Source organism: Nannobrachium achirus, assembly GCF_963921795.1.
Source record: "Nannobrachium achirus genome assembly, chromosome: 16".
In the NCBI taxonomy this organism is placed as follows: Eukaryota; Metazoa; Chordata; class Actinopteri; order Myctophiformes; family Myctophidae; genus Nannobrachium; species Nannobrachium achirus.
The window spans coordinates 17,210,591-17,225,531 of record NC_137823.1 but is presented as its reverse complement, the minus strand read 5'-3'; the positions used below and the strand labels follow the sequence as shown (position 1 = coordinate 17,225,531).

Genomic DNA, 14,941 nt, shown 5'->3' with positions numbered 1-14,941 from the left:
ACTCGACTTCAAACCACTCGACTTCCATCCGGAATGCATTGTGCTGTGCCTGCCCCCCGCCTCCCCCACACGACACGCACTCGTTTTTATGCCTTTAGGTCTGTAGCCGGCCTCAGGCTGCACTCACACTCTTACGCACTCTTACGCACTAAGTTCAGTCAAAGTTGTGTGTTCAGTCAAAGTCTGTTCCAAAAAAGAATACATTTCCCACAATGCTTTGCGGAAGTGGGCGGTTCTGCTTGAGGAGGAAGCAGATATGGTATTTGGCCATGTAGTTCTTTTGGAGGTGTCATCGGGTGAAGGCAGAGTACCTGCTGCTTTTTGGTGACAGGTAAAATGGATTTACAAGCTCACAGTGTGCCACCATGCGACACGTTTTGAGCTTGTAGATCTGCTATTTAAAACAGTTTCTTTTAACAAAATATTTGTATGTTTCAGTATTGATACTTTTATTTAAGCAATAATTTTGAGATTTTTTTTCACCACTGTATAAATCTTTCATTTTATTATGAATAGCACATTCAATCAATTGCATCTGTGTAGGCATCACTGTCACCATGTATGACATGTAAATACATATTTGTAATATTCATTGTTATTGTCGAATGTTTACTGTTACACACACTTAACTTTAATTTATTTATAATATTTTTCGTTCTGAAATGGAGGTTTCATGTCACTGCAGTGCAGACAGGCTCTGCTGCTGTGGAGTACTAAACTACAAGTGAACACACCTGTGTGGGATTGCATCATGGCCTCTCTGTCCTATTGGTTGGCAGTTGAACCCTGCCCTTCTGTCTCATCAAGTGCAGCTGGTCTGCCCTCTAATGCTTGCCTACAACAGTCCCTGTGCTTGTGTGCTTGTGCTTGTGTGCTTGTGTACTTGTGTGCTTGTGCTTAAGCAACACCACAGGACTCTCACAAGCACTCAAACCATGTGACTTCCATCCGGAATGCGTTGTGCTGTCTCTGCCCCCCGCTCCCCCCACACAACTCTCACTAGCACTTTGTGCTTGTCTGTGCTTGACAGTGTGTAGCCGGCCTCACACATATGCTGCTGTGTGTGTGTGTGTGTGTGTGTGTGTGTGTGTGTGTGTGTGTGTGTGTGTGTGTGTGTGTGTGTGTGTGTGTGTGTGTGTGTGTGTGTGTGTCAGTCAGGCAGGCCAGGGGGTGTGTCTCTCTTGGAAGGTGTGGGACTGGTCACTGGTGTCATGTTACTGAGCCAGGCCAGCTAGCAGCAGCAGAGCTCAGCTCTGCTGCCACACAGAGCCACTGTGTGAATTTAATTAACTGAGTTTTTGCACAAGTAAAGCACAATCAAGGATGCACTGCACTGGCTGTAGCTGGCCTGAGGCTAGGGGAAATTTATTTAGCCTTTTTTTTCATTTTTTTCTTTTTTTCGGCGGCGCGGCGGCGGCGCAGGCCACCGGGAATCGGCCCGGCGCTCCCGACGGCCAATCCGGGCCTATATGGTACCATAACATTCTCATTTTCGACCTGGAATTTATGACATCAGAAATCTCCATGTATGGACATAAAAAGTTTTTTTCTTTTTGTGGGAATGACCATATATGGACTTTTATACCCTGAGAAATCTCGAAGCTTGTCTGACTGTCAGTACAGGAAGTGATGTCATGTGACATCCTTTTTATGCCCATATACATCACTGTGACTCACTGACATCACACTGACATCACTTCCTCCACAGCCAGACAGTTAGACAAGCTACAAGGTCTTTCTGTACCTTGAGAAGTCCAGGGATGTCATCGGTGGTGATGAGGTTGGCAATGGCTGTAATAACGGCACAGTCTTTGGACTGGTGGTTAGTCCAATCCACAGGAGCAGGGCTAAGCATCTTGTCCTCAAGCAGCGAATCCAGCTCTTTTCGCAGAGCCTTGATGTAAACAGCGATACACTTGGGGGACCTGAAGACGATCCACTGGCCGACAGCAATGGTCTCATCATCTCCGTCTTTCTGGATGGTGATGTCTCCGCCAAAGAACAGCAGCGAAAGCGGAGACACCATTGTACGATCATGCAGGAAGATACAACTGGTCCTCATCTTGAGGTGGTAGATGAGCCAAGTATGGTTGAACTGAGTTTCCTCAAAATTGACAGACTTGGGATGGATACACACCTTCCCATCAGGCTGAGTGTAAACCTCTGGCCTCTTTCTGTACATTGGTCTTATCATAGCCACCTTGGGATATAATCCAGCCACAATCACCGCTTTGACCAACTTTTCATTTTCTGCATTGACATTGGATTTGTGGTCTTTGGGGTTTCTGCTACTGACAAAGCCTATTGACATTAGGAGCTCGGCAAATTTACCCTTCAAGCTGTGCAGCATCTGGAGTGTATTGGCTGACAGGAAGTTTTCCCAACAGTAGTCCCTCTCATATCTGGCTCCACGCCGTTTAGCCTCCTCCCAGCCCTGGAAGGCATTGACAATAGTTAGATGGTCACTTTTCGAATTTCTGGACAGGATCTTTCTCATCCTGCCTGCCTCCTCCTGCTTGCCCAGAGGTATGAAGAAAGGATCCTTGAAGCTGAGTGAGGCAGCGATTGTGAGGACAGGGTCAAGGCAGCCCAGCAGGGCTCCAAACAGGATTAGTTTCCCGATGTGAGGCTCCACAGGCAAACGAGCCAGGTGATAGCCCAGTGCTGTCAGATTCTCAGTATGGTCCAAGGCATTCAGGTGTGTGAGGTGTTTAATGGTCAGACTGACTGCCTTTTCAGTGGGAGGGTCCAGGGCTTTCGCCAGGAACTCGCCTATAGGCCCCAGCTTCAGGATCTTGATCTGCAAGCAGAGCTCCTCCAGTGGTGTTCGCATGATCTCTGGGAGTTGATAGGAATCCAATAGGCTAGCCCTCAGACTTTTGTATAAGTGATAGCACTTTCCTGGACACACCCTGCCAGCACGCCCTTTCCTTTGCTTGGCATTGGCCAGGCTGACCCAGTCAGCTGCCATGGTCCTGATGTTATTGTCTGTGTCATAGTTGGTCTCTTTGATCTTCCCTCCATCTATCACAAACACAACGTCATCAATGGTGATGCTTGTCTCAGCTATGTTGGTAGCAATCACAATCTTCCTTACACCAGGGGAGGCCTCTTGAACACCCGAGTCTGGTTCACCATAGGCATCAGGGAGTGTAGTGGAATAATGACAAACCGATCTGATCTGAACATCTGCTGAGCCTTTAGAAGGTCATGGAGACTACCGATGTCACTCCAACCAGGCAGGAAGACCAAGATGGCGCCTTCCTTCTCGTTGAGTGCAATATGACGAATCAGTTCCCTGATTAACTCCAGGTCAATGTCGTCATTATTGTCCAACATCTTCAGCGTCTCAATGGTTTTGTGAGAGTATCTACCCTGTAAGTCGCGCATAAATTTGGGGAAGCTCTCTTCATATTCAGCCTCTATCTGCTCCCTCTCCGGTCGGTACTGGTGCCCCTGCTTAAACTTCTTGTTCCTTGAGGGCCATCTGTCCTGCCTCTGGGGGTGATACCTGGTCATCTCCACCACATGCTCTAGGAAGAAATCCTCCACTGAGAACGTCAACCCTGGGATGTGGAACATTGGACAGTCGTCAAAGTATTTGGAGAACTTTTCGGCATTGAGAGTGGCACTCATGAGGTTGACCTTGAGGTCCTTTCGGATTATGAGCAGGTCTTTCACGATGGTGATGAGAACATCAGATTGGAGGTTCCTCTCGTGTATCTCATCCAGAACAAGGTGGCTGATCGTGGACAATAATGAATCAGAGCGTAGCCACTGAAGAACAATGCCTGTTGTACAGTAGAGCACAGAACCTTGTTTCCGTGGTAAACGGCTCTGCAGGCGAACCTGATAACCACAAGATTTCCCAACAGTTTCTGCCCTTTCTGCTGCCACACGCTCTGCTATAGAGATAGCACTGATCCTTCGGGGCTGAGTGCAGACCACCCTACAGAGGGAGCCCATCCCTCGGTTGATGTAGTCGTCAAGGATGAACTGGGTGACCTGGGTGGTCTTTCCACAGCCTGTCTCCCCACTCACCACCACGACACTGTTAGAGTTGATCAACTCTACCAGTTCCTCTTTCTTGCTGTAAGACGGGAGTTTTTCCCTGAACTTCAGCATATTCTGGTACTTTGGGTCTCCTTTCTTGCTGTTCAGATCTTTCTTCAAGTAGTCGTCCTGTGTTTCATTTCTGACCACTTCCTGAAACAGGTATTCCATATCCTCCTCTTTCCCTAGGATGTTCCCTTTCTCCTCATCTGCAACATCATCCTGCTTCCTGACAGCTCCAGCCTTTGCGTAAAACAGACCAGTCTTGCGTCCCTTCAGGTGTGGTGGCGGACGCTCTCTCTTGGACTGGTCACCCACCCCAACAACGGGAGATTTTACAGCATGGTGACCACCCCTATCACCCTTTCCCCATCCTTCCCTGTATCCCGAGCTTTTTCCTCTTATCCCACCCACCATTATATTCATCACTCATATTTATTACCGTGTTGTACAAATGGTATGTGGTGAGGACTTTGAGCTGATATACAGATCATTAAATGATCTGGTGATCTGGTCATCTAGTGATGTCATGGTATGTCACAGATTTTGTGACATACCATAGCATCACCAGCCATTATGGAATATTTTACAGCATGGCACACTCTAGAGGCCTAGAAGACCAGTCGCGTGTCCATCCGTTCCATCCACTGCTAATCTTGCAAACCATTGTTGGGCAAGACTGACGTCATCAACATGGTGTAAGAGATCCACAGGTAATTAACAGCATAGCTCCTAATAGGCGAGCCATCTAGAAGAGGGTCTGTCATGTCTGTGTGTGTCCACAGCTAATCACACAAATTTCGATCAGCACAATATTTTTGTGCATTCTGCTAGTAGGCCAAGGAAGTAACCTACCGTCCCTCCATATTTGGGCAAAACTGGTGTCATCAATATGAAGTTACACGCCTTTATTAGACCTTGTCTTTAAAAATTAGTTATCTCCATACATGGAGTTCCATGCTCATACGGACACTCATACGGACATAGGGACCTACACACAGAGCCATACATAGGAGTGGTTAGCACTGCCCTAAAGTGTTACCCTAACCTCGCGTCACCAGGCTTTCTGGGGGAAAGCCTGGTCTTCGTTTACTAAACAGGTCGTTTGATCCGGTCTAGACCGGATGGCATCCTTTGTAGTCAAAACGGACACACTTTGGCAGGAAACACCAAACCGGAATCAGTTTTAACCCAAAACAACAACTACTTGCGTATGTGCTAACCTCGCGTCACCAGGCTACGCATGTGCTAACTGCCATCCGCTCCCGACCGGATCAAAAGCCCGAAATTGGAAGCGATCCCAGGCTACTGTTACCCTAGCCAACTATTTGGCTATGGTAACAGTAGGCCTATAGGGTAGGGTAACTATAGAAGTGCACACAAAATAAATAAGGGTAATAATAATAAGTAGGGTAATAATCAAAGTCGTGTACACTGTAGGGAGCTACAATGGAAAAAACTATGGCTCGTGTACCAACCGGTGACTTTGTACACGACTTCGTACATTTCCCATAGATTCTATGGGACTTGAACACTTGCTCCTGCCCTTCGTGTACACGATCTGTGCCGTCTATAGTTTCTCAATGGGGGGCAGCAGAGAGCCATATGTACACAGGCCCTAGTTGGTGTTCACGACCAGTAGTTTTACATGAACCCTCAGAGGGACACTGTGGGCTTATCAAGTGGTCCGTGGTGGTTCTCAAAGTGAGGTCGGGGGACCCTCAGAGGGACACTGTGGACTTATCAAGTGATCCATGGTCGGTTCTCAAAGTGAGGTCGGGGGACCCTCAGAGGGACACTGTGGGCTTATCAAGTGGTCCGTGGTGGTTCTCAAAGTGAGGTCGGGGGACCCTCAGAGGGACACTGTGGGCTTATCAAGTGGTCCATGGTCGGTTCTCAAAGTGAGGTCGGGGGACCCTCAGAGGGACACTGTGGGCTTATCAAGTGGTCCATGGTCGGTTCTCAAAGTGAGGTCGGGGGACCCTCAGAGGGACACTGTGGGCTTATCAAGTGGTCCGTGGTGGTTCTCAAAGTGAGGTCGGGGGACCCTCAGAGGGACACTGTGGGTTTATCAAGTGGTCCATGGTCGGTTCTCAAAGTGAGGTCGGGGGACCCTCAGAGGGACACTGTGGGCTTATCAAGTGGTCCATGGTCGGTTCTCAAAGTGAGGTCGGGGGACCCTCAGAGGGACACTGTGGGCTTATCAAGTGGTCCGTGGTGGTTCTCAAAGTGAGGTCGGGGGACCCTCAGAGGGACACTGTGGGTTTATCAAGTGGTCCATGGTCGGTTCTCAAAGTGAGGTCGGGGGACCCTCAGAGGGACACTGTGGGCTTATCAAGTGGTCCGTGGTGGTTCTCAAAGTGAGGTCGGGGGACCCTCAGAGGGACACTGTGGGCTTATCAAGTGGTCCGTGGTCGGTTCTCAAAGTGAGGTCGGGGGACCCTCAGAGGGACACTGTGGGCTTATCAAGTGGTCCGTGGTCGGTTCTCAAAGTGAGGTCGGGGGACCCTCAGAGGGACACTGTGGGCTTATCAAGTGGTCCGTGGTGGTTCTCAAAGTGAGGTCGGGGGACCCTCAGAGGGACACTGTGGGCTTATCAAGTGGTCCATGGCCGGTTCTCAAAGTGAGGTCGGGGGGCCCACAGTGTCCCTCTGAGGGGACACGGCACAGACCGTGTACACGAAGGGCAGGAGCAAGTGTTCAAGTCCCATAGAATCTATGGGAAATGTACACAGGCGTGTACAAAGTCACCAGTAGTTTTACATGAACCCTCAGAGGGACACTGTGGGCTTATCAAGTGGTCCATGGTCGGTTCTCAAAGTGAGGTCGGGGACCCTCAGAGGGACACTGTGGGCTTATCAAGTGGTCCATGGTCGGTTCTCAAAGTGAGGTCGGGGACCCTCAGAGGGACACTGTGGGCTTATCAAGTGGTCCATGGTCGGTTCTCAAAGTGAGGTCGGGGGACCCTCAGAGGGACACTGTGGGCTTATCAAGTGGTCCATGGTCGGTCCTCAAAGTGAGGTCGGGGGACCCTCAGAGGGACACTGTGGGCTTATCAAGTGGTCCATGGTCGGTTCTCAAAGTGAGGTCGGGGGACCCTCAGAGGGACACTGTGGGCTTATCAAGTGGTCCATGATCGGTCCTCAAAGTGAGGTCGGGGGACCCTCAGAGGGACACTGTGGGCTTATCAAGTGGTCCATGGTCGGTTCTCAAAGTGAGGTCGGGGGAACCTCAGAGGGACACTGTGGGCTTATCAAGTGGTCCAAGGTCGGTTCTCAAAGTGAGGTCGGGGACCCTCAGAGGGACACTGTGGGCTTATCAAGTGGTCCATGGTCGGTTCTCAAAGTGAGGTCGGGGGACCCTCAGAGGGACACTGTGGGCTTATCAAGTGGTCCGTGGTCGGTTCTCAAAGTGAGGTCGGGGACCCTCAGAGGGACACTGTGGGCTTATCAAGTGGTCCGTGGTCGGTTCTCAAAGTGAGGTCGGGGGACCCTCAGAGGGACACTGTGGGCTTATCAAGTTTCCGTGGTCGGTTCTCAAAGTGAGGTCGGGGGACCCTCAGAGGGACACTGTGGGCTTATCAAGTGGTCCGTGGTCGGTTCTCAAAGTGAGGTCGGGGGACCCTCAGAGGGACACTGTGGGCTTATCAAGTGGTCCGTGGTCGGTTCTCAAAGTGAGGTCGGGGGACCCTCAGAGGGACACTGTGGGCTTATCAAGTGGTCCGTGGTGGTTCTCAAAGTGAGGTCGGGGGACCCTCAGAGGGACACTGTGGGCTTATCAAGTGGTCCATGGCCGGTTCTCAAAGTGAGATCGGGGGGCCCACAGTGTCCCTCTGAGGGGACACGGCACAGACCGTGTACACGAAGGGCAGGAGCAAGTGTTCAAGTCCCATAGAATCTATGGGAAATGTACACAGGCGTGTACAAAGTCACCAGTAGTTTTACATGAACCCTCAGAGGGACACTGTGGGCTTATCAAGTGGTCCATGGTCGGTTCTCAAAGTGAGGTCGGGGACCCTCAGAGGGACACTGTGGGCTTATCAAGTGGTCCATGGTCGGTTCTCAAAGTGAGGTCGGGGACCCTCAGAGGGACACTGTGGGCTTATCAAGTGGTCCATGGTCGGTTCTCAAAGTGAGGTCGGGGGAACCTCAGAGGGACACTGTGGGCTTATCAAGTGGTCCATGGTCGGTCCTCAAAGTGAGGTCGGGGGACCCTCAGAGGGACACTGTGGGCTTATCAAGTGGTCCATGGTCGGTTCTCAAAGTGAGGTCGGGGGACCCTCAGAGGGACAATGTGGGCTTATCAAGTGGTCCATGATCGGTCCTCAAAGTGAGGTCGGGGGACCCTCAGAGGGACACTGTGGGCTTATCAAGTGGTCCATGGTCGGTTCTCAAAGTGAGGTCGGGGGAACCTCAGAGGGACACTGTGGGCTTATCAAGTGGTCCATGGTCGGTTCTCAAAGTGAGGTCGGGGACCCTCAGAGGGACACTGTGGGCTTATCAAGTGGTCCATGGTCGGTTCTCAAAGTGAGGTCGGGGGACCCTCAGAGGGACACTGTGGGCTTATCAAGTGGTCCATGGTCGGTTCTCAAAGTGAGGTCGGGGGACCCTCAGAGGGACACTGTGGGCTTATCAAGTGGTCCGTGGTGGTTCTCAAAGTGAGGTCGGGGGACCCTCAGAGGGACACTGTGGGCTTATCAAGTGGTCCATGGCCGGTTCTCAAAGTGAGGTCGGGGGGCCCACAGTGTCCCTCTGAGGGGACACGGCACAGACCGTGTACGCGAAGGGCAGGAGCAAGTGTTCAAGTCCCATAGAATCTATGGGAAACGTACACAGGCGTGTACAAAGTCACCAGTAGTTTTACATGAACCCTCAGAGGGACACTGTGGGCTTATCAAGTGGTCCATGGTCGGTTCTCAAAGTGAGGTCGGGGACCCTCAGAGGGACACTGTGGTCCATGGTCGGTTCTCAAAGTGAGGTCGGGGGACCCTCAGAGGGACACTGCGGGCTTATCAAGTTGTCCATGGTCAGTTCTCAAAGTGAGGTCGGGGGACCCTCAGAGGGACACTGTGGGCTTATCAAGTGGTCCATGGTCGGTTCTCAAAGTGAGGTCGAGGGACCCTCAGAGGGACACCGTGGGCTTATCAAGTGGTCCATGGTCTGTTCTCAAAGTGAGGTCGGGGGACCCTCAGAGGGACACTGTGGGCTTATCAAGTGGTCCATGGTCGGTTCTCAAAGTGAGGTACATCCTCAAAGTCCCTCCTTCCCAAACAAAGACGAACCAACCAAGGGTGCACAAGGCAGCGGTGTGCGATGGACTAGAAATATCCATTTAAAACTATTGGTCATGTACACACAAACTAAGGCTCCTGTACACAGTGTTTGGTCTCAATTGTGTGAGCAGCTAAAGGGCAGACAATGGCCTAGAACAACCTAATGGTGCCTATTAAGACTCTAGTACACCCTTTGGCCTCGACAAGCCTGATCATCCTACTATAGCTAGTACCCCCCTCACCAACTTTGTGCTCCCACTTGATAAGCCCAGTGTCCCTCTGAGGGTCCCCCGACCTCACTTTGAGAACCGACCATGGACCCCTTGATAAGCCCACGGTGTCCCTCTGAGGGTCCCTCGACCTCACTTTGAGAACCGACCATGGACCACTTGATAAGCCCACAGTGTCCCTCTGAGGGTCCCCCGACCCCACTTTGAGAACTGACCATGGACCACTTGATAAGCCCACAGTGTCCCTCTGAGGGTCCCCCGACCTCACTTTGAGAACCGACCATGGACCACTTGATAAGCCCACAGTGTCCCTCTGAGGGTCCCCGACCTCACTTTGAGAACCGACCATGGACCACTTGATAAGCCCACAGTGTCCCTCTGAGGGTTCATGTAAAACTACTGGTGACTTTGTACACGCCTGTGTACATTTCCCATAGATTCTATGGGACTTGAACACTTGCTCCTGCCCTTCGTGTACACGGTCTGTGCCGTGTCCCCTCAGAGGGACACTGTGGGCCCCCCGACCTCACTTTGAGAACCGGCCATGGACCACTTGATAAGCCCACAGTGTCCCTCTGAGGGTCCCCCGACCTCACTTTGAGCACCGACCATGGACCACTTGATAAGCCCAAAGTGTCCCTCTGAGGGTCCCCGACCTCACTTTGAGAACCGACCATGGACCACTTGATAAGCCCAAAGTGTCCCTCTGAGGGTCCCCGACCTCACTTTGAGAACCGACCACGGACCACTTGATAAGCCCACAGTGTCCCTCTGAGGGTCCCCCGACCTCACTTTGAGAACCGACCATGGACCACTTGATAAGCCCACAGTGTCCCTCTGAGGGTTCATGTAAAACTACTGGTGACTTTGTACACGCCTGTGTACATTTCCCATAGATTCTATGGGACTTGAACACTTGCTCCTGCCCTTCGTGTACACGGTCTGTGCCGTGTCCCCTCAGAGGGACACTGTGGGCCCCCCGACCTCACTTTGAGAACCGGCCATGGACCACTTGATAAGCCCACAGTGTCCCTCTGAGGGTTCATGTAAAACTTAAAACTATTGCCCGTGTACACAGTGGTTAATCGCATGTGCAAGGATCTACAGAGCTGGCTGGAGCATGGAGCAGCCTGGTGGAGTCTGGTGCAGTCCTGTCTACCCTGGTCTGGCCTATTCAAGCCAGATCTGGACAGTAATGGCCTGGTGGAGTCATCTAACTACCCCCTTTCCCCGGTCTATACTCCTACTCGGCAGGACTGGGCTGGACTTAGGTTTGCTGGACTCTATTGGGCTCTGGTAGGCTGTATTGGGCTCTGGTGGGCCGTGTTGTGCTGTGCTGTGCTCTGTTGGGCTACACGAGGCAGTACAGTACTAAAGCCTAGACATGTTCATGTAAAACTATTGGCCGTGTACACAAAGTCATGTAAAACTATTGCCCGTGTACACAGTGGCTTTTTCCTTGACCTTTCGAGTTAGGAGTGTCGTAGAGACACGAGACCGGGTTTGTTGGATTCAGCGTCAAAAAGTAAGTCAGAATAAGTGTCTTTTATCCGAAAGAATGTGTAATCGTGTTGGTGGCGTGCAAATTTCGTGTCTTTTTCGCAATCATAAAGGTTTAAAATTGTCGGAGAGACACGAAACCCATTCCATCGGATCAGGCATCCTTCAAATATGAAAAGTGTTTCCTGCGTAAAACAAACGGATTTTTTTAGATTTTTTTATTGATTTTAACTCTTATACTGCTTTGAACGTTCCTGTTCGCCCCAATCCCCAAGAGACTTCCGTGCCGATACGGCCGTTCGTTCGTTTGATGTTTTTTATGGATTATGATAAAAGCGGTCCTTGCACAACTTTTGAATGCATAATTGGTCGTTGGTGTCGTTTTGAGGACAGCCGGAAACCCTTCATAAAAAAAAGAAGTAAACAGACTGTCCTGGCTCCGCCTGCCCAGTAGAGAGCGACTCTGAGCCTGCCTAGCTGTTAGCCATGAGGGACTATATTGTTTTTTCATCGGACTGTTAGTAGAGAGAGAGAGAGAGAGAGAGAGAAACGTTGGTAAAAGCGATCATTTTGTCGGAAATCAGTTGTTTTATAGTATTAGTAGTATAGTAATTGTAGTAGGTAGTAGTATTTAGCAGTACTAGAATATTGAGATGTATTAGGCCAAGTAGTTGGCCAACTCAGCCTCAACTTGCTGGTATCATTCCGCCGCCGAAGCGCGACCCAACCCCCCCCGGGCCGAGGGGCAGCAGCCAGCAGCAGATCCACGGATAGAAACAAACTTTTGTTAGAATTAGGATTACACAACCTACCCATGTTGTTGACCCAGGACCAGCGAATGGTGGTGGTGGTCGTGATGATGATGATGATGATGATGATGATGATGAAGAAGAAGAAGAGAAAAAGATCACTGTAGCCGTTGGTATTGAACATAAAAAGATTCCATTTCTTGGTGCTGTTGGTCGTGATGATGAAGATGGTGCCAGTCGCGAAGAACCGGGGTCCAAAAGTGGATAAGAGCCTCATATTGTGGAAACCGATCCCGACGGAGCTCGACCCCCGTGCAGGATGGATCCGCGCCCGGCACAGGGGCTCACATCGCCGCAGCAGCAGAGACGATGCACCGCCGCGCCGCCACCGCGAAGAGACAGACGAAGAATGGCTTCCGCGAGACCCCTCGGAGAACAGATGCCATGATTCTACAGTCCAAAGTGGTAAGACGTAAATCCAGTGCATGTATACTGTATGTGATAAAATCGCAGGGCCGCGACCCTCTAGTGTGATAAAATCGCTTCAGGCGTTCTTTCCACCGCATCCGTGATGAAGCCCTGCAGGCTCAAGGCTCAAGCCGAGGCTTGTCAATCAGACCATGGTCTGATTGATCTCTATTGCGAATAAACCAGTGGGATCCGGTCTAGAGCCCGCCTACTGCATCCGGCTATTTACACGTACACATACATGCAAGAATTGTTTCCGTATCCGGACCGGATCAGCAATTTGATCCAAGCATAGAGTTAAGATCCAAGTGCATGAGTTTGTTTTTGTCGCTATACAGGACACACGTGGAGTTCCTATCACGCGCGTGCACTGCACAGCTACTATGATTTTTTATTTGATGGGAATTTAGGATTTATTGGCTTAGTTTGTGTGTGCGTGCGTACGATGCGTGTGTGTGAGAGAGGGAGAGGTTTCTTTAGTCTACATCTCTGATGATGATGATGTAGCCTTTCAATTCAATTCAAAGGAGCTTTATTGGCATGAGAAAACATACGTTTACATTGCCAAAGCAAGTGTTACAAATAAAAACTGTTGAAAATGGGGAACATATATACAGTTGGAGGGAGTACAGCTTTGTGTAAACAGAGCTATGTTGCATTGTGACATTTTATATATTATACATACAGGGTATAAAGGGCATTTCACTGTGACAGTAAATGCATGGTAACTATTTACTATATCTGCATTTTATGTATTACATATGAACTTATTGTAAGTCACTCATATTTGCTAATGTCAAAATTGTAAATTGATTTGTTTACATATAAACTATTTGATATTTTCCTGGCTTTAGATGATGAGTCGGATGGAGAGGTGCCGGGGACTCCTTGTGTTCTTAGGTCTATACCGTTTGAAGGTAAGGAGAAAACAAAAACTGATGCATTTTGTATAATTCTATAGCATTTTAGAGTAGATACAGCTATCTGTTTGTTCAATGCTTTTATCATTTACATCATAATGTCATGGACCTGTCTGAGACATGCTGGGTGTGTAAATAATTGATTTCATTTTGTGCACATCATGTTTACTAGTTTATATTTTACTACTGTGATTTCAGAAGAGTCGAGTGCAGCACAGCCTACTTCTTCATTGCCACATCGTGGTCATCCAAGGACAAGGATAGGTAAAGAACACCTTTTTTCTGTAAATCAGACTTAGCACCAGACGCGTTGTGAGCTTGTAGATCGGCTATTTTCAGCACACAACCAAGTGTAAAATCAGTCATTACGATGCCATCAAGGCCTGCCAAAATAGATTTTAGTCGACTAAATCAACTGTAGATTTAGTTACCTAAAATCTTATGATGATCAGTCAACTAAAACTAGACTAAAACTAAAAGACATTTTATTGAAAAGACTACGACTGAAACAAAATCAAAATTTGCTGTCAAAAACAACACTGCTTACTCGTAGTAATTATGTATTTGTATAATTTACAGATCGACCATGGGCTCGTGTACGTGGTAGGTGTAGGGGTGCAGAGTTCAGCAGACCCGGAGGAGCCTGACTGGAGTGAAACAGAATGGAGCCAAGAGTCCCAAGATCCAGTGGACTACCTGGAACTGATAACACAGGTCCAGATGCAAAGAGTGGTGACAGGATGTTCAAAATACGCCCAGTTCTAGATTATCTCCAAAATCCGTGAACTGTACAAACCAAACCAAGATATTTCCATTGATAGGTACACTTTTATTCAAAGGGCGCCTAAATTTCAAGGTCTACAATCCACAGAAACCAGTGAAATATGGGATAAAATCTTATATTCTCTGTGATTCAGGTACAGGTTACTGTTTCAATATGAAACCCTACTGTGGAGAATCTGTTTCCCTGCTTGAGACGGTTGAATCACACACACACACACACGCACGCACACCCGCACGCACGCACGCACACACGCACACATACACTCTGTAGACATGTAGTGGTTGAGGCCTGTGTAAGTGCAGGTAGGCCACAACCTTTTTCCATTTGCAGTATTACAATTGAGTTCTAGTGTCTAAAATGTTGTTTTATATTTTATTTTCATTTTCATCAATCATTTGTACTGTACTTCAACCTAAAAAGAACCCTGAAAGCAGAAGCAGGATTCAGGCTGAATCTCATGTCACTGTGTCAATGTTCTGCACTGCTCCTTACTACTGCTCTTACTTCTCTTACACACTAAAAGTGTGTAAAAAGCACTTGTTTTTATTTTTTTGAATTTGTTTGTAAACAACCACTGAGCACAGGTGTGATGTTACTGTGTGATTTTACTGCCAACAGTAAAGGATAAAGAGAGATTTCTGCCTGAAAATGTTTCCTTCACAAAAATGCATTTTTCTCAGCTTTATGTTCTCAAAGAGCTGTTTTTTAGTCCATATTCAGCAGCTTCTAGCTAATGAATAGAACATGATAAAGACACGAAATCTTTTTCTGTTGCAAAGTAGACATTCTATTCTTCGTTGCCATATAATTGTTGTCTTTATAGTCAAAGCCAATTTTCTCCAGTAGGCCTTCAAAGATGAGCGACAATTCTCAAATTTAGCTGGCAGTGGATGGAGCTTTTTGTTAAATTCTGTGGCAGTAAGAGAGTTAACACCTTCTAAGCCTGGTCGTACTCCCTCGGACTT

General features: G+C 48.9%; 1 pseudogene across 1 annotated transcript; it reads right to left on the bottom strand.

The window, feature by feature from the left end:
* Nucleotides 1–1,693: 1,693 nt before the first annotated feature.
* LOC308300846 (ATP-dependent DNA/RNA helicase DHX36-like) lies at nt 1,694–4,470 on the bottom strand (annotated as a pseudogene). Its single transcript has one exon. The product of its transcript is annotated as an ATP-dependent DNA/RNA helicase DHX36-like (transcript).
* Between the last annotated feature and the right edge of the window lie 10,471 nt (nt 4,471–14,941).